Source organism: Delphinapterus leucas, chromosome 11 (assembly GCF_059928025.1).
Source record: "Delphinapterus leucas isolate spDelLeu-1000000601 "Yukka" chromosome 11, BTC_Dleu_Yukka2, whole genome shotgun sequence".
Taxonomy (NCBI): Eukaryota; Metazoa; Chordata; class Mammalia; order Artiodactyla; family Monodontidae; genus Delphinapterus; species Delphinapterus leucas.
The window spans coordinates 11,404,575-11,422,236 of NC_143139.1; the positions used below are offsets into that span (position 1 = coordinate 11,404,575).

At 42.6% G+C, this 17,662-nt stretch overlaps 1 pseudogene; it reads right to left on the reverse strand.

Moving 5' to 3' along the window:
• Window positions 1-6,490: 6,490 nt before the first annotated feature.
• Window positions 6,491-11,134, reverse strand: LOC149747955 (small ribosomal subunit protein uS5 pseudogene; annotated as a pseudogene).
• Window positions 11,135-17,662: the final 6,528 nt, after the last annotated feature.

The window sequence follows — 17,662 nt, forward strand, 5'->3', positions numbered from 1 at the left end:
TAAAGGAATTGGTTAAACTTGTTGGGAAGTCTGGAGAGGGGAAGGTGACCTTTGAGTAATCAACACTACCATTCCCAGGCTAGGAGAGCAAAATCATTAAGCAGAGGCCAAGGGTGTGTGCAGGTGAGGTTTCTGTTATTGGAGCCCAGCTGCCTGAGCTGCAGCCCAGGAACCTGCAACCATCAGCCGCTGATTGAGTCATTGCAGCTTTCGCTGCCCCAGACATCACTGCTACTGTTGCCTCTGCCACCAGTGCTATTGCCACCTCCATTCTTTCATCACTGGTGCAGTCTTTGTTGTTTCAACCACTGTTTGAAACTGGAAAAAGAGAGTTACATCTCCCTTCCTCTTGCTTTTAATCTCCCTCCATTGGCAGGATCTGACCAAAAATCATCGGATATATGTAGGTTACAGAATATAAGCACCTTACAATGTCCAGCAGAGCACACAAGTGTGAGAATGAGGGCTGAGAACAAATAAGTCAATCACCAGTCTGAGAGGTTGTAAGGCAGTTACACCACGTGGACCTAACATGGTCGAGACACTCTCTCACCTCCCTTGGAAGCTTCTCTGAAGACACTCAATAGTAAAGCTGCAGGCAGCCACTCAAGCGTCTTCAGCCTTCAGACACTGATGGTGCAGAACTATATTAGGAGACTAGGAAACTTCACACAATTGTAGATTCCCACCTTCAAGCAAAGGATAAGGGACAAAAGCAGTACTGGTAAAATCTAAATATTGTTTTTGTGAGTAAATCTGGCGGGAAAAGGACATGTGAAATCCCATGGCCTTTTTCTCTTGGTGTTCTAAAATTCTGTCTCGCTGAGATTAAAGTGCAATCTTATCCAGGGATGAAAAGCATCATTATATTTGGAAGTTTAAAACTGCAAGCCATTGATATTAGGGCAATATAGATGGAGAGGATAAGGAATAACTTCAAACACTAGCCCCACATAGAAAGTTACAAGGGTGGGCATTCTGTGGAAATAAAAACAAAGACCTATAGCAAGGGAGTCAGCCACTATCACTCATGTTTTGGCAAAGACTCAAAGGCAGGCAGAGGAGTGGGAAAACTTCATAGTGAAAAAAAGGGAAGGCTTCAAATATGCCCCAAATAAAGGCCATTGGCATAGGGAAACTGTAGGCAAGCTAACTAGAAGTGGGGCATCCTCCATGATAGGTTAGGGTGCATATATGGCTTTTTCTGGTTGGTCCTAAGTTGGAAATGGAAACAAAAATTAGGGAAGCTATCAATTATTAACCAAGTCTTGGCCATATGGGGCTAGTTGTCACAGGGGTTATTGTTTGGTTTCCTGGACTATCACTAGAGATAGCAATCTGACTTCTTCAAGTCTGACTTGCGAGCTGGCTTTCTGAGCTGATTATTGTAAATAATGGATTGGTTTCTGGGACAGGTAGCTTCAGGTTATGGGTGTAGGGGAGAAAAGACTTTTCTCCTACCCTCTTAGGTTCAGTGCCTACTCTGAGAATTAAGCTGACAAAAGACCAATCAAGAGGAGGCGGGCTTCCCTGGTGGCGCAGCGGTTGAGAGTCCGCCTGCCGATGCAGGGGACACGGGTTCGTGCCTCCGTCTGGGAGGATCCCACATGCCGCGGAGCAGCTGGGCCCGTGAGCCATGGCCACTGAGCCTGCGCATCCGGAGCCTGTGCTCCGCCACGGGAGAGGCCACAACAGTGAGAGGCCCATGTACCGCAAAAAAAAAAAAGATAACAAATAAAAAGTGTTGGTGAGGGTGTGGAGAAAAGGGAACCCATGTGCAGTGTTAGTGGAAATGTAAATTGGTGTAGCCAATATGGAAAACTGTATGGAGATTCCTCAAAAAATTAAAAATGGAAATACCATATGATCCAGCAATTCCACTTCTCGGTGTTTATCCGAGCAAAATGAAAAGACTAATTTGAAAATATATATAAACACTTATGTTCAATGCAGCATTATTTATAATAGCCAAGATATGGAAGCAACCTAGTGCCCACCGATAGACGAATGAATAAAGAAGATGTGGTATATTACTCAGCCTTAAAAAAGAATGAAATCTTTCCATTTGCAACCATATGGATGGACTCAGAGGTTATTATGCTAAGTGAAATAAGTCAGACAGAGAAAGACAAGTGCTGTACGTTATCACTTATATGTGGCATCTAAAAAACAAAACAAATGAACAAACATAACTAAACAGAAACAGAGTCATATATACAGAGAAGAAATAGGTGGTTGCCAGAGGGGAGTGGATTCGGGGAGGAGAGAAAGTGGTGAGGGAAAATAGAGGTACAAACTTTAGCTCAGGTACTCCAAACAAAGTGGTATTGGAATAAGGATAGTACAGATCAATGGAATAGAACAAAGAGTGCATCAATAGAACTGCACATATCTGCTCACGAAAAAGGAGTAAGCATAATTCAATGGGGAAAGGATAGTGTTTTCTACAAATGATGTTGGAAAAAACAGACACAAGGAAAAGAACAAAACCATACAAAAACTAACCTGAAGCATAAACCTAAACAGAAGAGCTAAAATTAAAACAGTGCTATCCAATACAATTATAATTTGAGCCACATTTGTAATTTGACATTTTCTAGTAGCCATGTTTAAAAAAATAAAAAGTAATGGATGAAAATAATTTGAATATTTTATTTGATGAAAAGATTCAAAATATTATAATTTTGACATGTAACCAATAAAAATATTATTGGGGAGAAAAAAATATATAGCTTATTTCTGTCTCATCTAAAAACAGCCTATCAGTAGTCAGTCCACAGTAACAAGAATCTAGCTCGTTAGCTCTTTTTGCACTGCTATCCACAGCAGACAACTTTATAGTGTAATATGGGTAATAAAATTCCAAAACTCATGTCCTCATTCCAGCCAGCAGGAAGGAGAAAAAAAGTAAAGTAGCGTTTGTTCATTCTTTTTAAAAACACTTCCAAGAAAAGTCACACAGCTACAAGGGATTCTGGGAAATGAAATCTTTATTTCAGGAAATCTTATATTCAGCTAAAACTTGAAGGAGTGAGAAAGCAGGTATCAGGGGGAAAATAGCTATCCTTGCCACAGACCACTCATCCACACGCTCCTTCTTTCCACATAGAGACCTTGTCTCTTTGAGATGTAAGTGCAAAGTGCCATTGGTTACTGCATTAAGCTCAAAGTCTGGAAACTCTGGGTGATATCCAGTCATCCCTATCATGGCAGGTTGCAGCCACTCACAGTCCAGAAATCCATAAACTAAAAGTCATTTTCCCTCCCCCCTCACTCATACTCGATATATTGATATAGTGGTAAAACAGGAATAATCTTAATTAAAATTCCAATTGGGGGCTTCCTTGGTGGCACAGTGGTTAAGGATCTGCCTGCCAATGCAGGGGACATGGGTTTGAGCCCTGTTCCGGGAAGATCCCACATGCTGCAGAGCAGCTAAGCCCGTGCGCCACAACTGCTGAGCCTGCGCTCTAGAGCCCGTGAGCTACAACTACTGAGCCCATGTGCTACAATTACTGAAGCCCATGCACCTAGAGCCCGTGTTCCACAACAAGAGAAGCCACTGCAATGAGAAGCCCGCACACTGCAACAAAGAGTAGTCCCTGCTCGCCGCAACTAGAGAAAGCCCGCGTGCAGCAACGAAGACCCAATGCAGCCAAAAATAAATAAATAAAATAAATTTATTAAAAAAAAGAAAAAATTCCAATTGGATAAGGAAAAATAGGAAACAGCACTCACTCGCACCAGTCCATAGAAATGATCAAACCCTGTTGGGCAGGAATTAGGAGATTCCCTGGCCTGGGAATGGAGTTCCTTGATTAGCCTACTGGTATTCCCTGGTTCTGCTCTTGGTGATGAACTATTTCACTTGCTATCCTTGTTATGCACTGAACTGTGTTTTCCCCAAATTTGTATGTTGAAGTCCTAACCCCCAATGTGATTGTATTGGAAATAGGGCCTTTAAGGAGGTAATCAAGGTTCAAAGGGTGGTGCCTTAATCCAATATGACTGGTGTCCTTCAAAAAAGAGAGAGACACCAGAGGCAAGGCCATGTGAGGACACAGCAAGAAGGTAGCTGTCTACACACCAAGGAGAGCTGCCTCAGAAGAAGCCAAACCTGTTAACACTTTGATCCTAGGCTTCTCGCCTACAGAACTGTGAGAAAATACATTTCTGTTGTTTAAGCCCCCGTCAGTGGTATTTTGTTATGGCAGCCCTAGAAGACTAATACCGTCCTCATGGCCCCCAGCTTTGCTCTCTCAGAAGTTCCTCCTTGCAGGCAATATAATTCTTTCAAATAGGAATTCCTTTTTATTTACTTTCAGTCATTCCCTGTCCTTGTAATCACAGCCAAGATCTTGTTTAGACATTGTTTTTTTAAGCCTGAATACTGGTCTTTTACTTATTGGTTGTATTATTCTGCCCATTCATTTCTCTCTAAATTTAATGGAGTTACTGCATAGCCATTTAAAACAGATGAGTCAGAAGAAAGAACCCTTAATCGGCTGTTCGCTAGCAATTGATCTGCTAAAACTGCTGGATTTTAGCCACTGCTTATAACTGGTTCAGTTTGGGGTGCAGAAGTAGTTTTATCCCTGCAGAGTCCCATATTATCAACTTAGATTGCAGGCCTCAGGCAGAGAGCAATTCTTTTAGCAAAGCTGTAGTCCCGTCAATCTCTGTTTCTATACTGCCCATCTCTAGCCTGTAAGGCTTTGCTCAAAGTGTCAAGAAGCAGTCAAGACACACAGAAGTATTCATCTTTCCTATCATTTCCCCTAAAGCTATAGCCTCAGTCAGTACATGGTCTCCTTTTCAGGCTAAAGCAGGGGAATGTTTGTCACCAAAGATCAGCCTCTGCCATACTGAGTCTATACCACCTGCTGCTCAACTTCTAAGCCAGTACCATTTATGATATTTATTTTTTGTTCGATTCAGTACCCCACTTCTAAGTATTTAATCCTGTGTTTATTGTGAATCCATTTAGCATGAAACACAGAAACCTAAAAACAATAGATAGTTCAGTCAGACGGAAGTTTTTTCTCTTTCATGTATATAATGTTGGAAGTAAATGGGGCAGGGTCTGAAAGCAGTTCTAGTCCTCAAGGACCCATTCTTCTATCTTGTTGCTCTTCCCTCCTCAAAACCTTCTCTAAATCTGGAGCTTCTAGGGCTTCCCTGGTGGAACAGTGGTTAAGAATCCGCCTGCCAGTTCAGGGGACACAGGTTCGAGCCCTGGTCCGGGAGGATACCACATGCTGCAGAGCAAATAACCTCATGCGCCACAGCTACTGAGCCTGCGCTCTAGAGCCCGCGAGCCACAACTACTGGAGCCTGTGATCCTAGAGCCCGTGCTCTGCAACACGAAAAGCCACTGCAATGAGAAGCCCACGCACTGCAGTAAAGAGTAGCCCCCGCTCGCCGCAACTAGAGAAAGCCTGCGCACAGCAACAAAGACCCTATGCAGCCAAAAATAAATAAAATAAATTTAAAAACTTGGAGCTTCTAGCCAGTAGAAAAAAGAAAGGTGTGAAGAAGATCATGCTTCCTCTTTTTAAAGACAATTTTCCAGAAGTGTACGTGAAACTACTTTTGATGTCAAAAACTTGGCCTCTGTGCACCTGTCCTAAATCAAATCTTGGAGACAGAGTTTTGGATGAAGTAGAAAAGAATAGCTTTATTGCTTTGTCAGGCAAAGGAGGACACAGCAGGCTCATGCCCTTAAGAACTGTGTGTCCCCACCTGGGGGGATCTGGTGAGGAGTTTTATAGCAATGGTTCAAGGGCAGGTTTGCTGATAAGGATCAAGGTGTGCGCAGGGCCTGCATTCCCTTAATCTGGCCTCAGGTGGCCTCCTGATGAGCTTGTGTGGTTTTTGAGGTTATTAAACTGTGACCTTCTCTCTGGAATGAAGAATGGCTCATCAAGTAGTTAACATCTTCCATTTGTTGGGGGGGTGTTTTTTTGTTGTTATTTATTTATTTATTTGGTTGCACCAGGTCTTAGTTGCGGCAGGTGGGCTCCTTAGTTGCAGCATGTGAACTCTTTTAGTTGCGGCATGCACGTAGGATCTAGTTCCCTGACTGGGAATCGAACCCCGGGCCCCCTGCATTGGGAGAACGGAGTCTTAATCACTGCATCAACAGGGAAGTCCCTGTTGGGGGTTTTAGTTCTGCAAAAGAGCTCAAAGATATTGTTATGTGTATCCCTTGAGGTGGAACCAGGACCCTGTCCCAAGACCGCACTATTGTTTCTTGACAGCCCCTCCCTTGTCTCTTTCTCCCCTCCCTTGCCTCTGCCTCCCCTCCCTTCCCTGATTAGCGACTGTTTGAATCTGCACTTTGGAACACAGGGAAGGTCATAGAGGCTGAAGCCGATTTCCTACAAAAAAGAAACAGGGGCACAGGAGGGCTTCCATGCCCAGGAGCCCCACAGGGTCCTGCTCAATTTCACTTTTGCTTATAACTATTGGTTAAAATTTAGTTCTGTGCAACACTATGAAAGCATTCCTTTCAGCTAGGTGTGGGAGTACGGCAGAATTGCAAAGCTATTAAGAGGAAGAGGCAAAAAGGTATGCTCTCTTCCTTTGAGTACACTGTCCAGAGAAAAAAGTACTCACCAATTCTAGTTGTGCCCTATGGGTAGGCATTTAGTTACTTGGCACACCTACCTGCAAGGGAAGCTAGAAGAAAATAAAGGCTTTATTCAAGGGAACCAAATGCCCAGCTAAAAATTGAGAAGAACATATGTGGTGACCAGTTGCAGTCTTGGCTATGGCCTGTGAATCACACAGCACAGCATCTATCATATAGTTAAAAACTCAGTAAATGTTAACTATTATTTGTGTCAAAATGCGGTCCAAGGAAGACCCTACATGGGTACCTTGTTTTACTCCTACTTGGATGTATTTTTTTAACAGACTTTTTTTTTTTTAAGAGAAGTTTTAGGTTTACAGAAAAATTGAGCAGTAAGTACGAGAGCTCCCATGTACCTCCTGCCACACACAGGCAGAGTCTCCCCACCGTCCATGAATAACATTTAATGTTCACTCTACAGAAGTGAAACCCAACCTTCCACTTTTTTAAAATTTAATTTTATTATTTTATACAGCAGGTTCTTATTAGTTATCTATTTTATCCACATCAGTGTATACATGTCAATCCCAATCTCCCGATTCATCCCACCACCACCCCCTCCACTTTCCCCCCTTGGTGTCCATACATTTGTTCTCTACATCTGTGTCTCTATTTTTGCCTTGCAAACCACTTCATCTGTACCATTTTTCTAGATTCCACATACATGTGTTAATATACAATATTTGTTTTTCTCTTTGACTTACTTCACTCTGCATGACAGTCTCTAGGTCCATCCACGTCTCTACAAATGACCCAATTTTGTTCTTTTTAGGGCTGAGTAACATTCCATTGTATATATGTACCACATCTTCTTTATCCATTCGTCTGTCAATGGGCGTTTAGGTTGCTACCATGTCCTGGCTATTGTAAGTAGAGCTGCAATGAACATTGTGGTACATGACTCTTTTTGAATTATGGTTTTCTCTGGGTATATGCTCAGTAGTGGGATTGCTGGGTCATATGGTAGTTTTATTTTTAGTTTTTTAAGGAACCTCCATACTGTTCTGCACAATGGCTGTATCAATTTACATTCCCACCAACAGTGCAAGAGGGTTCCCTTTTCTCCACACTCTCTCCAGCATTTGTTGTTTGTAGATTTTCTTTTTTTTTTTTTTTAAGTAGTTTCATTCACTTTATTTTTCTCATAGAAAACTATGTGGTGGCTACAGCTGGAGCCTGGGTCCTCTGCATGGAAACTCTGGTGTGGGTCTTTACAGGATGGTCGGTGAATTCCTGATATGGAGACTTGGTGAACACCATCTCTTTCCAGAGATCAGGAGTGAGATAACTGTAGGTCTTGGAAATGGCATTAGAAGTGGCCTTGGCGAAATTGCCCAGCGTGGCAGTGCAGCCCCTGGCAGAGGTGTCGCAGTCGTCAATTCCAGCCATCATCGGTAGCTTCTGGGGCACAGGGGCTGAGACGATGCCAGTGCCCCTGGGGGCAGGGATGAGGCGCACCAGCACAGAGCCTCAGCGGCCAGTCACCTTGCAAGGGACAGTATGGGGCTTGCCCATCTTGTTCCCCCAGTAGCCTCGTCGCACCGGGACCATGGAGAGCTCAGCCAGAATGACGGTCGCACAGATGGCAGTGGCTACCTCCTTAGAGCACGTCACACCCAAACCAACACGTCCGTTGTAATCCCAGATGGCAACAAATGCCTTGAACCTGGTCCGCTGGCCAGCATGGGTCTGCTTTTGCACAGGCATGATCTTCAAAACCTCCTCCACGAGGGATGACCCCAAGAAAATGTCAGTGATCTCAGATTCCTTGATGGGCAGAGAAAAGAGATAGATCTCCTCCAGGGATTGATCTTCATGTCCTTGACCAGGCGGCCCAGCTTGGTGACGTGGAGACACTCCTTGTCCTCGGCCTTGCCTCCGCGAGCTCCGCGACCCCGGCCCCCGCCCTGGATGCCGCTGCTGAAGCCTCCGCGGCCTCTCATTCCAGGGCCACTGGGGCCTCCGGGCCCTCCAGGCCCTCTCACAGCACCGGTGTCATTCGCCATTTGGTGTTTTTACAGGAAAAAAAAAAAAAAAGAAAGCTTTACGGAAAAAATTAAAAAGCTAGATTTTCTGATGATGCCCATTCTAACCGGTTTGAGGTGATACCTCATTGTAGTTTTTTTTAAACATCTTTATTGGAGTATAATTGCTTTACAATGGCGTGTTAGTTTCTGCTTTATAACAAAGTGAATCAGCTATACATATACATATATCCCCATATCTCCTCCCTCTTGTGTCTCCCTCCCACCCTCCCTATCCCACCCTTCTAGGTGGTCACACATCACTGAGCTGATCTCCCTGTGCTATGCGGCTGCTTCCCACTAGCTATCTATTTTACATTTGGTAGTGTATATATGTCAGTGCCACTCTCTCACTTCGTCCCAGCTTACCCTTCCCCTCCCCGTGTTCTCAAGTCCATTCTCTATGTCTGCGTCTTTATTGCTGTCCTGCCCCTAGGTTCTTCAGAGCCATTTTTTTTTTTAGATTCATATATATGTGCTAGCATACGGTATTTGCTTTTCTCTTTCTGACTTACTTCACGCTGTATGACAGACTCTAGGTCCATCCACCTCACTACAAATAATTCAATTTCGTTTCTTTTTATGGCTGGGTAATATTCCATTATATATATATGCCACATCTTCTTTATCCATTCATCTGTTGATGGACACTTAGGTTGCTTCCATGTCCTGGCTATTGTAAATAGAGCTGCAATAAACATTGTGGTACATTGTAGTTTTTTTTTTTGTGGTACGCAGGCCTCTCACTGTTGTGGCCTCTCCCGTTGCGGAGCACAAGCTCCGATGTGCAGGCTCAGCGGCCACAGCTCATGGGCCCAGCCGCTCCGCAGCATGTGGGATCTTCCCGGACCGGGGCACGAACCCGTGTCCCCTGCATCGGCAGGCGGACTCTCAACCACTGTGCCACCAGGGAAGCCCCTCATTGTAGTTTTGATTTGCATTTCTTTAATAATTAGTGATGTTGAACATCTTTTCATGTGCCTCTTGGCCATCTGTATGTCTTCTTTGGAAAAATGTATACTTAAGTCTTCTGCCCATTTTTGGATTGGGTTGTTTGTTTTTTTAATATTGAGCTGCATGAGTTGTTTATATATTTTGGAGATTAATCCTTTGTCCATTGATTTGTTTGCAAATACTTTCTCCCATTCTGAGGGGTGTCTTTTGGTCTTGTTTATAGTTCCCTTTTTTGTGCAAAAGCTTTGAAGTTTCATTAGGTCCCATTTGTTTATTTTTGTTTTTATTTCCATTACTCTAGGATATGGGTCAAAAAAGATCTTGCTGTGATTTATGTCATAGAGTGTTCTTTCTATGTTTTCCTCTAAGAGTTTTATAGTGTCCGGTCTTACATTTAGGTCTCGAATCCACTTTGAGTTTATTTTTGTGTATGGTGTTAGGGAGTGTTCTAATTTCATTCTTTTACATGTAGCTGTCCAGTTTTCCCAGCACCACGTATTGAAGAGGCTATCTTTTCTCCGTTGTATATCCTTGCCTCCTTTGTCATAGATTAGTTGACCATAGGTGCGTGGGTTTCTCTCTGGGCTTTCTATCCTGTTCCATTGATTTATATTTCTGTTTTTGTGCCCCAACTTTCCACTTCTTAATATTCTTCTATTGTCATCACCAGCACAAAAAAATTCAGCTGATATCTGCAGTGTGAAGCTACTTCACTACAACTAGAAAAAATCTTGGATTACAAACCACACACCCAGTTTAAGGAATAAAACCAATCTTCTCTATCAGTTTAACCAATCTTCTCTTTAAGTTTATATTGTTAGCATATTTCAGGAATGTTGAAGAAAGAAAGCAAAGCACAGATCAATAGTACATTATTGTACCTCTGAAAATATGTGCAGTGTGAATAAGTATATTCCATATTATAATTTTCTATTTGGAGAGCAAATAAAAATTAATATTGCTTTAATAACACAAAGAACAACATGTTAAACTTGACCAAATCTTTGTTAATGGTAAAATGGAAGATTCAGTGATTCTCAACTGGGTACAATCACAGGATGGAGACAAGTAACATTTCAGGGGCCATGGGAGGGTTACCCTGCTCGCTACTCCACTCCTCAAATACTCTTCTCCCTCTCCCTTGACACCTGAAATTCCTTTGAAAAGAGATAAAAGAAAAATAAATATTATTAGAGACCAAAGATTGAGAGCTTAATGAAAGAGTGTTACTAAATGGGATAATATTTGAAGTCAAAAGATCATAAACTATATCTGCCCATACTAGGAAAGGAAATACTCTGAGAGATATCATTGGCTACTGATTCCTAGCTCTATCAGCTGTATAAGCACTGAGCTGGTTGGAAATGATCCATTGTGCCTTTGGTACCCATCTCGAGATTACAGCATCCAACTGCCTCTGCTGAGCCCTGCTCTCCTGAAACCCCACTGTGGGATTAGAGCGTGTAGCTTTCATTTGGCATGAATCAGGATTATTTTCCTCAGTCAAGTCTGTATCAGGGTCATGCGCTAGATGTCCACGTCTCTTAGATGAAGGTTTATCAAAAGTAAAAGGTAAATGCAGTTAAATCTGGGAGAGGCAGACAATGTAAATAAGCTTCAGTTAAGGTATAAGTAATTGATGATAGATCCTGACATATTTTGCTTGAAAGAGAAGAAAGGAAAATAAGAATGTAACAAAATTTCAATACTTTAAATAGTGAGTCAGTAGCAATTGCAGTTGTGTGGTAGTGAGTAAGTAAGCATACCTCAGTAGAAACAAGAGGCAGAAAGGAGGATCGCTCACGAATTAGAACATGTATTCAGATAGAGCTATCTCTCCTGCAGGCTGCCATGTTGCCAGAATTCCACCATTTGTCTTTCCTTCACCTCTCTAAATTCCTACCCAACACCAACTGCAGAACTCTTCATTTGATTCAGTTATTAGAAAACAATTTTAAGTATGTTAGGAACTTAAGTATATGAATTTATTTTTTCAACTATAAATTTTATGAAATCTAAATACAGATCAAGTCTTTCTCATGAAAGGTTAATGTTCATACTGAGACTCTAAAACACTGGATTTTGAAGACAACACCAAAAAAAAAAAAAGTAAAATATCTTATTGTTAAAAATATTTACTGGTTGAAATAGTATTTTGTATATAATGGATTAAATAAGACATTAAAGTGAAAAAAATCCACTTTTAAATTACTAATAACTTAAAAAGGAATAACACAAATAGAAATTAGCTAACTGAGAAGGACATGGAACATAAAAGATGTTGGATAGCAAAGAAACTTGAAAGAGGTGAAAGCATTAGAAAGGGAAAGATGGCCAGACATAAGCTTCACCCACTTCATGACCCAATCTACAGCATTCCTAGTAGTTAACTTACAGTCTTGAATTACTAAGTTTTCCTTTGCTACAAAATCATACAAAATACAGTTTTCCTGTTATTCAAGTATCAGGTAGTACCAGAGTAATTTCTTTAGTCACAAAAAATAAGGTCTTTTCTGGACTCCAAACTGAGTCCCCTTTGTCCCAAAGGAAAGTGCTCTTCTGATTATGTACTCAGAGCCCAACTTCACCTCAGTTTGTGAGGAATTTCTCATATAACTTAAATGAAATTCTCATATTACTGGGCAAAATTTCCCAAAGTTAGCGTTCTTTTTTTTTTTTTCTGGCTGCACCTGGCAGCACATTGCCTCTTAGTTCCCGATCAGGGATTGAACCTGCGCCCCCTGCATTGGAAGCGCGGGGTCTTAACCACTGGACCGCCAGGGAAGTCCGAGAATTAGTATTCTTTAGTGCTGCTTCTTTTTTTTTTTTTTTTTTTTTGCGGTACGCGGGCCTCTCACTGTTGTGGCCTCTCCCATTGCGGAGCACAGGCTCCGGCCCGTGCAGGCTCAGCGGCCATGGCTCACGGGTACAGCCGCTCCGCGGCATGTGGGATCTTCCCGGACCGGGGCACGAACCCGTGTCCCCTGCATCGGCAGGCAGACTCTCAACCACTGCGCCACCAGGGAAGCCCTCTTTAGTGCTTCTTAATCTTAATTTTTTTTTTAATCCTTTCAAAATTTGGTACTCCAAATTTCAACTGCAGCTGAGATTTTTTTTTTCCATTTTTTCCAAAAGGAGGTAACTAACTCACTTTTGCAAAAGGGTTCTGCCTGGGCAAGAAAAGCTCTAGGGGTTCTAAAAAATGTAAATTGCCACTTGTATCAAAGAGATACCCACTCTAGCACCAGGATATTATCTTCATGTCTCATTTACATCTAAATGTGGAGTTAGAGGGTGGGGCAGAAGGAAAACTCCACCCTTCCCCCCACTGGAGAAATAAAAGTAGAGGAAAAAAATCCTAAAATTGTTTTCCTAAATCGAAACTAGGCTACTGTAAGACATTGTATCTGCCTTTTTTTCTGTCTCCGTTTTTCATGTTAATTTAGTTCCTGGTAGTGATTAACAACAAAACTCCTGAAAAGGAAAATCCCCGGTGTAGGTTTGTCTTTACAGCTTGACAGAAAACTGAAAGATGGCATCACCTGAAGGCGAGAAAGAAGGCTACAGCCTAAGAGCAAGAAGAAAGAACACGGGCTGGCTTTGAGACGGGGCCCTGTGGCTGAGCAGTGGGTTCACAACTAGGTGTCCTAGCATTCTGAATTTATTATCTGAGCTCGTTAGTCTTACATTGATCTCCCAGAGCATGCCTAAGCATTCATGCAGCTGTTGGAGATGGGAAATCCGTGATCAGTGACTGGTCTCGCACTGGACCAACTCATCTCTATGGAGGACATGCTTTCCCGACCCCAGCGGTCACTCCTGGGAAGAGCTCCCTCTTTTTTCAAGGTCTCTTATTAGCTGTATTTAGCTGGGTGCTTGGCAGCCACCACTATCAGATCGCTGTTATCCTTTATCCTTTCAAGTTAACAGTAGTTTCCTGGGCTTGAGGGAAGGGATAGGGAAAGAAAAAGAGAATCAGCCCATTTTCCCTAGTACCTTGTATAATAAATTCTTTTTTTTTTTTTACAGGATTCTTTCTTTTTCATATGTAAAATACAGAGTAAATTATATTTATTGTATAGTTGTTCATGTTTTATAGAGAGTTTTTAATGTTCCTAAAATATAAGAACAGTTTGACAATGAGCTCATTGGACTCCTTTAGTAGATTACAAGAATCTTCAGTTTCTGATATTCCTGACAGCAGGGTAGGGAGAGTGCTTGTTTTTAGTTTCTGTTGCTGTTTTTGTTGTTTTAAATATTGAGAGTCACAAATTTCTTACTTCAATTTGCTAACTTAAAGCATCAATTAGCAACTACTGATTTGCTCTAACCTACTTCTTACCACATACTTTGTGAAGGTCAGCTTGTCATAAAGCAAGTTTCCTGTACTTGAGTGGCTTAACGTCAGCTTGGGGGATTGGATATAAGGGGTTTTATTGTCCTTTGGTCACTAGGGTTGATTCAGCCTTTGTAGCAGCAGGTATTCCCTTCTTGTCTCTGCATAGGTACAGATCTTTCACAAAAAGGATAACTTTCTCACACAGAGATATAAGAAACACTCTCTTTTATACAGGAATCACTTGTTTCCTAGTATGAGGAAACACGATGGTGAAGTAAGCAAAAGAGATTACTGGATATACTCTCAATGAAATGCTATAATGCTGGGATTATCTGATCATATAGAGATAGTCACTTTTGTCTTTGACTAGACTATTTTACAACTGTTTAGAGATTAAAATTAACTTGTAGGAAACAAGTAGCAATGCAGATCATTCCTTTCCAGAGTCATACATATACGTTCTGTTCAGTGGTGTGACAATTCTCCCTCTCTCTCAAAAGCCAGTTTTACAGCCGTTTGCAAATTCACTTCAATATTCTTTTTTTTTTTTTGCAGTACGTGGGCCTCTCACTGTTGTGGCCTCTCCCACCGCGGAGCACAGGCTCCGGACACGCAGGCTCAGCGGCCATGGCCCACGGGCGCAGCCGCTCAGCGGCACGTGGGATCCTCCCGGACCGGGGCACGAACCCGCATCCCCTGCATCGGCAGGCGGACTCTCAACCACTGTGCCACCAGGGAAGCCCCACTTGAATATTCTTGATCAACAAATGTGTCTGTTGTGTGGATTCTCCTTTGAATCTGTTGTAACACCTTGCTGGTTTCCCCATTTAACTATAGAGTTAGTAAAATCTTCAATACATGTTATTTTTATATTTGTAATGAGAATCACGATTTTATCATTAGAAAATTACCCTTAAACACTAGACACAAAATCTACTCAAACTAACTTGGGCAAATGGGAAAATGTAAAGGGAATACACAGGTCCGTTTCAAGGAGAACCAAAGCAGGATGTATAAGGGCCTCACTAGGTCTGGAATAGGAAAATCTTTAGGAGTCCAAAGTGGTTATCTCACCATCTTTCCCAATCCATACGATCTTTTTGCCTCTGCTTCTCACTTTTTTCTGTTTTCCATGTATATGGGGAAATGGCCCTCTCAAGCCCTAAAGTTACAGAAACCTCTTTCATGTAGTCATTCAACAAAAATCTGTTGGGTACTTACTATGCCAGATACCTCCTGTGGTGTGCTCCAAGGACAAAGAACGAGACAAACTCAAAGGGCCAATATTGCCGGAAGAGTTACAGGACTCCTATCACTCTGTCACAATGAGACCATTGCTATGTCCCAGAGCATGCCCTGTCCCTTTCCCATCCCATATAAGGAAAGACATTTGCCCCGTTTTTCTCCCACTCAGCACACTGAAAGTATACATGCTCTGCCCAGTCAGCAGATGACTTGCAGGTTCCCTGGCTATAAAAACAGACAAGCAACCCATGCTCATTGTCGACCTTCCCTGGCTACCGGGAAGTTGGCCCGCTGTTCTTGCAGTGACCCTTCTCTTCAATAAACTCTGTCTTCCTTACATTCTGCCTTGTGTCTGGAAATTCTTCTCCAACCCGTGCTTGGACCCAACACCTCCTGCTCCAGCACCACCACCACCAGATTAACATTTCAGTGTTTCTAGACACATTCCATGCGCATGTCAATAAGACAGACTCTTATTGGCTCATATAGTTCATGCACCCACTCTGATCAGATCAGCTGTACTCAAAAGGCAAAAATCACATAGTCCACTGCCATGAGAGAGAATTCCTGAGAAGACGGCTGGATAACGCAGACAAATGGATTAACATGCTTTTTCCATACATGAAATGTCAACTATTAACATACAGTGTTAGATATACACTCCAATCCCAACTGGAGTATACTGCAATACCGTTCTGACACTAACCACCACCAGTGTCAGTGCAGATTCCAAAGGTTAAGAGTTCAGTCCTCCACAGACTGCTTTTACTCGAGCCGTCAGCCACAACTTCCACTTCTGACTGCCTTGGCTATAAATTCAGGGGTCCCCATAGCCTCCTCAGATTTGATAATTCACTAGAACGACTCAGAAAGTACTCTATTTACAATTAGTTTTATTATAAAGGATACAACTCAGGAACAGTAAAATGAAGATACGTATAGGGTGAGGTCTGGGAGGGAATGCAGAACTTCTGTGCCTTCTCCTCATGGAATCCAGGCAAGTCATCTGCCCAGCACATCAATATGTTCACCAACCAGCAAACTCCACTGGGCTTTGGTGTCTAGAATTTTTACTGGGGATTCAATATGTAAGCATGATTTATTAAGTCATTGGCCACATGATTAAACTCAATCTCTAGCCCCCTGCTGCCTCCCTGGAGGTCAGGCTGGCTCAAAATCTTTTTTTTTTTTTTTTTCCTGTACGTGGGCCTCTCACCGTTGTGGCCTCTCCCGTTGCGGAGCACAGGCTCCGGACGCGCAGGCCCAGCGGCCATGGCCCACGGGCGCAGTCGCTCAGTGGCACGTGGGATCCTCCCGGACCGGGGCACGAACCCGCATCCCCTGCATCGGCAGGCGGACTCTCAACCACTGTGCCACCAGGGAAGCCCCACTTGAATATTCTTGATCAACAAATGTGTCTGTTGTGTGGATTCTCCTTTGAATCTGTTGTAACACCTTGCTGGTTTCCCCATTTAACTATAGAGTTAGTAAAATCTTCAATACATGTTATTTTTATATTTGTAATGAGAATCATGATTTTATCATTAGAAAATTACCCTTAAACACTAGACACAAAATCTACTCAAACTAACTTGGGCAAATGGGAAAATGTAAAGGGAATACACAGGTCCGTTTCAAGGAGAACCAAAGCAGGATGTATAAGGGCCTCACTAGGTCTGGAATAGGAAAATCTTTAGGAGTCCAAAGTGGTTATCTCACCATCTTTCCCAATCCATACGATCTTTTTGCCTCTGCTTCTCACTTTTTTCTGTTTTCCATGTATATGGGGAAATGGCCCTCTCAAGCCCTAAAGTTACAGAAACCTCTTTCATGTAGTCATTCAACAAAAATCTGTTGGGTACTTACTATGCCAGATACCTCCTGTGGTGTGCTCCAAGGACAAAGAACGAGACAAACTCAAAGGGCCAATATTGCCGGAAGAGTTACAGGACTCCTATCACTCTGTCACAATGAGACCATTGCTATGTCCCAGAGCATGCCCTGTCCCTTTCCCATCCCATATAAGGAAAGACATTTGCCCCGTTTTTCTCCCACTCAGCACACTGAAAGTATACATGCTCTGCCCAGTCAGCAGATGACTTGCAGGTTCCCTGGCTATAAAAACAGACAAGCAACCCATGCTCATTGTCGACCTTCCCTGGCTACCGGGAAGTTGGCCCGCTGTTCTTGCAGTGACCCTTCTCTTCAATAAACTCTGTCTTCCTTACATTCTGCCTTGTGTCTGGAAATTCTTCTCCAACCCGTGCTTGGACCCAACACCTCCTGCTCCAGCACCACCACCACCAGATTAACATTTCAGTGTTTCTAGACACATTCCATGCGCATGTCAATAAGACAGACTCTTATTGGCTCATATAGTTCATGCACCCACTCTGATCAGATCAGCTGTACTCAAAAGGCAAAAATCACATAGTCCACTGCCATGAGAGAGAATTCCTGAGAAGA